We start from the raw sequence: 7,988 nt of genomic DNA on the forward strand, positions 1-7,988 counted from the left end.
CTCAGAGACTTGGCATTAGGAGTCAAAAGAGAGACGATATCTGAGACCACTCCCCACCAACCTCCGGGGAATGCACCTCATGAGCTGCAAAAGAAGTAGTCCATCAGATCCGGATAATTCAAGTCTGGACCCCTCCTAGCTGCAGACACGAGGGGGTGCTTTGAACCAACTCTGGAAACAGTGGAGCTGTGCTCTGTGGAGGTGAGCTGGGATGGAGGAAACCCCAGACCCCAGACCACAGTCTGACAGCTCTCACTCTGGTTCCAAGAGAGGACTACATTTTCTTTATTTAGGGTTATTTTGTATCTAAATGAGACATAGAACCACACTGCAAAATAATAATGATGGGTAGTTGAAAAGCAGGCAGGCAGGCAGGCAGGGGTGGGGGGTGGCCCACCCTAAGAGGAAACCACCGTTAGAAGGATTTTACACCGCACTGGAAGGAGCCCTCCACCCTTTCCCATATGACAGATAGATTTCAAAATCTGATCAGATGACAGGCATGGGAAGGGTTAATCAGACTAAAACAGTCTGCCAACAAGCCCTAGACTTAGAAAACCCCTAGACTTAGAAACTCGGGTGGCAACCCCTTTCAGTCCCCTCCCTCCTTGGCAGCTTTATGCTGTTCCTTTGCTATCAGTCAGTGAACGTGGCTTTGCTGCCCACCACTCTGTCGGGTTGGGTCTACCTCTTCATTCTTTGAAGCAGCGTGACCAAGAACGGTGGTCACTGACAGAGAAGAAAAATCCTGTAACAATCATAGTATTGGTAATAATAGTAGACCTCACAGTAAATTCAATGACCCTCGCCCCACTGCCGTTCACTTCTACGGTGCACACCCACTGCCTCTTCATCCCTTCTGCCTAATAAAAGTTTCCTATTTTCCACTGGGGATCAACCCTCCTATTCTTGGACTGCGGGTTTGTACTGGATTGAACCTAGGCCCAGCTATGTAATTTGCAGGGCACCGTGCAAAATGGAAATGCAAGGACCCTCGTTCAAAAATTACTAGGAATTGCAAGGTAGGGGGACAGCAGAGCATTAATCCTAATTCAGGATCCGTGACCCAGGCCTCACCAGTGAGAATCAAAACTTTTGCCAGGTAGAGACTCTCCATTTTTGCTAAGATTGCTAGGTCAGTGAAAATAGAAACCTGGAGCTGCCACCTGCCCTCTTTGTCTCCCTGGGAAGGAGAGCTCTTGATGGGAACACCTAGTCCAGAAGGAGGTGGGCCTCTGGTAAGATGAGACCCTTGAGCTACTGCTCTCAGAGGCAGCAAGCCATTTCATTCCTTCCTAAGCTTCAAATGTACTGGGTACAGCCAAGAATCAGGACGCCTGGAGCATTTCCTTCTCTCTTTCTATGCACATTCACTAAGTTGTAGTCAAAAGGCTCACAATGTTAAATCCTGCTTTTTTTTTTTTCTGTTAAAGAAATGTTCTTCTTTCCCCCCCAAAATTTTTATTTAAATTCCAGTTAGTTAACATACAGTGCAGTATTAGTTTCAGGTGTAGACATTAGTGACCCGACACTTACCTACAACAGCCAGTGCTCATCACAAGTGCCCTCCCTAATCCCCATGACCACTTTCACCCAGCCCCCACCACCTCCCCTCTGCTAATCATCAGTTTGTTCTCTACAGTTAAGAGTCTGTTTCTTGGTTTGTCTTTCCCCCTCCCATCCCCCATGTTCCTTTGTTTTATTTCTTAAATTCCACAAATGAGTGAAATCATATGGTACTTGTCTTTCTCTCACTCACTTATTTCACTCAGCATAATACCCTCTAGTTCCATCCATGTTGTTGCAAATGGCGAGATGTCATTCTTTTTTGTGGCTCAGTACTATTCCACTATATATGTATACCACATCTTCTTTATCCAGTCATCGGTCAGAGGACACGGGGGCTCTTACCATAATCTGGCTGTGGTTATCCTGCTTTTAGAAAGTAACATTATACCATGAGATTTCCTGCTGTTATTATAGTCTTCAAAGGCTATATATTCCATCCCCAATTGATGGTCATTAAGTTATTTACAAGTTGGTGCTTTTAAAAATACTTCTGTGATAAACCACCCAAAGTGTATGGTTTGGGAGAACTTTTTTGGTGTGAAATGAGGTTTTCTTAGGGCATGGGGCTTTCCTGACAGTCCAGGAGTGGGGGGAGCTGTGTGCAGGACAGGGACAAGCCCACCATTTTCCTAGCTTGAACACAAACTCCTGGGGGGGTGCTCCAGCTGGGGGATGACAATGTGTGAGTGAGTACAGCCCTGGAGCTACGAGTGAAGGGGCAGACATCTCCTGGAATGTGTCTCCACCGTAGGAGACTTCCATCTAGGCCAACCCCCTTATGTCACAAATGGGGAATGGAAACCCAGAGAAGGGAAGTCAGCACGTTAGTGCAGAGTTGGGGCCTGGAAGCCTGTCTTCAGTATTTGGATGCTCATTTAAGGCTGCCTTGGGCAAGCACTTGTGAACCTTCTTGACACCAGATAAATTACAATCCGATTTCTGACGGGATTGCAATTGCCAGTATCTCTCTGCACAGTATCTGAGCCCTGAAGCCTTTAAATGTTGCAAACCAACCCCTTATCCCCCTCAAGCTTCAGTGGCCCCGTTATGCTCCTTTCATAGCCGCCCAGAAAAAGAACGCTTTGTACAAGGATCCCCCTTCCTTACTGGCCAGCCACACTTCTAGTTAGCCTTTAGCACTTCTGCAAAGAGATCTCTGATACACATGTATGGAGAATGCATCTAATTTACACAATAATGGGCTGTTGCATTGTTGTTTATTTTTTCTCTCACAATTTTCAAGTCTATTTATTTTATTTTTTTTAAAGATTTTATTTATTTATTTGACAGACAGAGATCACGAGTAGGCAGAGAGGCAGGCAGAGAGAGAGGAGGAAGCAGGATCCCCGCTGAGCAGAAAGCCCGACTCAGGGCTCAATCCCAGGACCCTGGGATCATGACCCGAGCCAAAGGCAGAGGCTTTTTTTTTTTTTTTTAATCTTAATTTTAAAAAATTTTAATAAACATATAATGTATTTTTATCCCCAGGGGTACAGTTCTGTGACTCGCCAGGTTTACACATTTCACACACTCATCATAGCACATACCCTCCCCAATGTCCACATCCCCACCACCCTCTCCCGTCCCCACTCCCCCAGCAACCCTCAGTCTGTTTTTTGAGATCGAGTCTTTTATGGTTTGTCTCCCTCCTGATCCCATCTTCTTTCATTTTTTCTTTTCCTACCCCCCAAACCCCCCATGTTGCATCTCCACTTCCTCATATCAGGGAGATCATATGATAGTTGTCTTTCTCCAATTGACTTATTTCGCTAAGCATTATACCCTCTAGTTCCATCCATGTCGTCGCAAATGGCAAGATTTCACTTCTTTTGATGGCTGCATAGTATTCCATTGTATATATATACCACATCTTCTTTATCCATTCATCTGTTTATGGACATCTAGGTTCTTTCCATAGTTTGGCTATTGTGGACATTGCTGCTATAAACATTCGGGTGCACGTACCCCTTCGGAGCACCACGTTTGTATCTTTAGGATATATACCCAGTAGTGCAATCGCTGGGTCATAGGGTAGCTCTATTTTCAGTTTTTTTGAGGAACCTCCACACTGTTTTCCAGAGTGGCTGCACCAGCTTGCATTCCCACCAGCAGTGTAGGAGGGTTCCCCATTCTCTGTATCCTCGCCAGCATCTGTCATTCCCTGATTTGTTAATTTTAGCCATTCTGACTGGTGTGAGGTGGTTTTGATTTGTATTTCCCTGATGCCGAGAGATGTGGAGCATTTTTTTCATGTGTCTGTTGGCCATCTGGATGTCTTCTTTGCAGAAATGTGTGTTCATGTTCTCTGCCTGTTTCTTGATTGGATTATTTGTTCTTTGGGTGTTGAGTTTGCTAAGCTCTTTATAGATTTTGGATACTAGCCCTTTATCTGATATGTCGTTTGCAAATATCTTCTCCCATTCTGTCAGTTGTCTTTTGGTTTTTTTAACTGTTTCCTTTGCTGTGCAAAAGCTTTTGATCTTGATGAAATCCCAATAGTTCATTTTTGCCCTTGCTTCTGTTGCCTTTGGTGATGTTCCTAGGAAGAAGTTGCTGTGGCTGAGGTCAAAGAGGTTGTTGCCTATGTTCTCCTCAAGGATTTTGATGGATTCCTTTCTCACATTGAGGTCCTTCATCCATTTTGACACATAGATCAATGGAACAGAATAGAGAGCCCAGAAATAGACACTCAACTCTATGGTCAACTCATCTTCGACAAAGCAGGAAGGAATGTCCAATGGAAAAAAGACAGCCTCTTCAACAAATGATGCTGGGAAAATTGGACAGCCACATGCAGAAAAATGAAATTGGACCATTTCCTTACACCACACATGAAGGCAGAGGCTTTAACCCACTAAGCCACCCAGGCGCCCCAAGTCTATTTATTTTAAAGATTAAAGTAACATGGGTATATTTAAAAATAAAATCAAGGCATAATTTACAATGAGTTATACCCATTTCAAGTAAGTTTTCTAAAGGGTCGTATCAGTGTAACCACTACTGAGATCAGGGTACAGAACCTCTACGTTGCCCCAACAATTTTTCTCAGGCTACTTTGCAGTCAGGGTCTGCACCCTCCACTGTGAGCCCCAGGCAATCACTGATTCTTTTTGTCTTGTCATAAATTAGCTTTGTCTTTCCTGAACCACCTACACTACCACTTTCCACTTTGTGTCTGGTTTCTTTCACTCAGCGGGAAGTCTGAGATCTGTCCACACTGTTGCACATAGCAGTGGTTCTTTGCCTTTTCTTGTCTTATGCCATTGTACGGTTCTGCTACAATTTGCTTATCTGGTCCCCTGTTGATGGACATTTGGGTTGTTTCCAGTTTGGGGCTATTGTGACTAAGCAGCTATGTACATTCATGGAGAAGGCTTTGTGTGGACACATGTTTTCATTTCTCTTAGAAATTCCTTGAATACGGCTGTTGGGTTGTATGGTGAGTCTCTATTTAATCTTTTACCCCATATCCTCATCAACTTCTGGCACTGGTGGTCTTTTTATTCTAGCCATTCTTGTGGGTTTGCAGTAGTATCTCCATATGGATTTCATTCCCATTTCCTGGATGAGCAAAGCATCTTTCCAATGCTTTGCAGCCATTTCTATATCTTCTTTTGTGAACTGGCTCTTCAGGTCTTTCTCTAGTTTTTAACTGGGTGATTTGCCTTCTTAGTATTGAGTTGTGAAAGTTTTTAGTATTTGTTATAAAGTCCTTCATATTATCAGTACAAGTATGTATTGATAATATTTTCTCTCGGTCTGTGGCTTGCCCTTTCATTTCCTTAGCAAGAAATTTTGAAAAGTGGGTTTTAATTTTGGTGAAGCCTAAGTTTATCATTTTTTTCTTTAATGGTTCATGGTTTTTTTTTTTTTTTTGGTATCCTATTTTAAAATATTTGCCTATCCCAAGGTCACAGATATTTTCTCCTATGTATTCTCATAGTGGTTCTATAGTTCTATTTTTATGTTCCAGTCCACAAACTACTTTGAGTTTTAACTTTTTATGTGGTATGAAGTAGGAATCAAAGCTTAGGTTTTTTTCCCATATGGATCTCCTATGTTTCCCAACATCTTTTGTTGTGGAGAGTGTCCTTTCCCTAATGAATTACCTAGGTGTATTTATCAAAAATCAGTTCACCATATATTTGTGGGTTTATTTCTGGACTCTATTCTATTCCATTAATTTTATTTCTTTATCTGTATACCAATAGCACACTTCTTGATTACTGTAGAATAAGTCTTTTTCATAAGTCTTGGAATCAGGCAGTGAAACTCCTTCAAACTTGCTTGTCTTTTTTAAAGTGCTTTAGCTATTTTAAATCTCTTACATTTTGATATAAAATTTGAAATCAGCTTGTCATTTGCTACAGAAAAGCCTGCTGGGGTATTAATTGGGATTGCATGGAGATCAATCTGGGAAGAACTGATATCTTAATAGGACTGAATCTTCCAATCCATGAACATTGTGTATCTTAATTTACTTAGGTCTTTTAATTTCTTTCAGTACGGTTTTAATATTTAAACATACAAACCTTAAACATATTTTTATAGATTCATCCCTAAATGTTTAACTTTTTTAATGCCATTTTAAGTGGTATTGGTTATAAAATACAGTTTCTAATCTAAATTTTTTTGGTATTTTTTTTAGTGACTTTTTACATAGTCATGTCTGCCATGAATAAAGATAATTTAGGTCTTCCTAAATTTAATAAAGTTAATTTAGGTCTTCCTTTTCAATTTGCATACCTTTTATTTCTTTTTTTTTTTTTAAGATTTTATTTATTTATTTATTTATTTGACAGAGAGAGAGACACAGCGACAGAAAGAACACAAGCAGGGGGAGTAGGAGAGGGAGAAGCAGGCTTCCTGCTGAGCAGGGAGCCCGACATGATGTGGGGCTCGATCCCAGGACCCTGGGATCATGATCTAAGCCAAAAGTAGATGCTTAACGACTGAGCTACCCAGGTGCCCCATACCTTTTCTTTCTTTATTTCTTTCCTTGTTTTATTTCATTGACCAGGACTTCTAGTATAATGATGAATATCGGAACATCTCCTTTTTCCTGATCTCAAAAGGAAAGCATTCACTCTTTTCCCATTAAGGACTATGTTAAAGTCTTTTCAAAGATGCTTTTATCAGATTGAGGAAATTCCCTTTTACTTCTTGCTTGTTGAGATTGTCAGTTCTCTTTTAAAATTATGAATAGGTGTTGAATTTTGGAAATATGTTTTCTGTATCCACTGACATGAGGATATGGTATTCCTCCTTTATTTGGTTATGATGATGTATCCATCAATTTTTAAAATTTTAATCCAATGCAGTTAACATACAGTGGTATAGGAGTTTCAGGTGTACAATATAGTAATTCAGCAATTCCATGCGTTGCTCAGTGCTCGTCCAGATAAGTGTACTCTTAATCCCTGTCACCTATTTTACCCTTCCTTGACCCACTTTGCCTCCAGTAACCATCTGTTCTCTGTAGTTAAGAGTCTGCCTTTTAGGGACACCTGGGTGGCTCAGTAGGTTAAGCGTCTGCCTTCTGCTCTGGTCATGATCCCAGCGTCCTGGGATTGAGGCCTGAGTTGGGCTCCCTGCTCAGCAGGCAGCCTGCTTCTCCCTGTGCCTGCTGCTCCCCTGCTTGTGCTCTCTCTCTCTCTGACAAATAAATAAATAAAATCTTAAAAAAAGAGAGAGAGAGTCTGCTTTTTGGTTTGTCTTTTTTACCCCTTTGTGTATTTTGTTTCTTAAATTCCACATATGAATGAAACCATATGGTATTTGTTTTTCTCTGACTGGCTTATTTTGCTTAGCTTTACAATCTCTAGATCCATGCATGTTGTAAATAGCAAGATTTCATTCTTTTTTATGACAGAATAATATTCCATTGTGTGTGTATATACCACATCTTGACCTATTCTATTATTAATTATTAATGATATTAAACCATTACCAATTAATTGATATTATTATATTATTACTAATTAATTTTTAATAATATGCCATTGTGTATATACACACACATCTTTTTTATTCATCTATTGATAGATACTTGGGCTGCTTCCATATCTTTGCTGTTGCAAATAATGCTGCAGTAAACAGGAGTGCATATCTCCCTTCAAATTAGTATTTTTGTATTCTTTGGGTAAATTCCCAGTAGTGTGATTACTGGATGATATGGTAGTTCTATTTTTAACTTTTTGAGGAACTTCCATACTGTCTTCCACAGTGGCTGCATGAGTTTGCATTCCCACCAACAGAACACAGAAGTTCATTTTTCTCTACTTCTTCACCAAACTTGTTGTTCCTTGAATTTTTTATTTTAGCCATTTTGACAGATGTAAGGTGATAGCTCATTGTAGTTTTGGCATGCATTTCCATGATGATGAGTAGTGTTGAACATTTTTTGTGTGTCTGTTGGC

The sequence above is a fragment of the Lontra canadensis genome, unplaced genomic scaffold (assembly GCF_010015895.1).
Source record: "Lontra canadensis isolate GAN:19392208 unplaced genomic scaffold, GSC_riverotter_1.0 scaffold202, whole genome shotgun sequence".
NCBI classification, from domain to species: Eukaryota; Metazoa; Chordata; class Mammalia; order Carnivora; family Mustelidae; genus Lontra; species Lontra canadensis.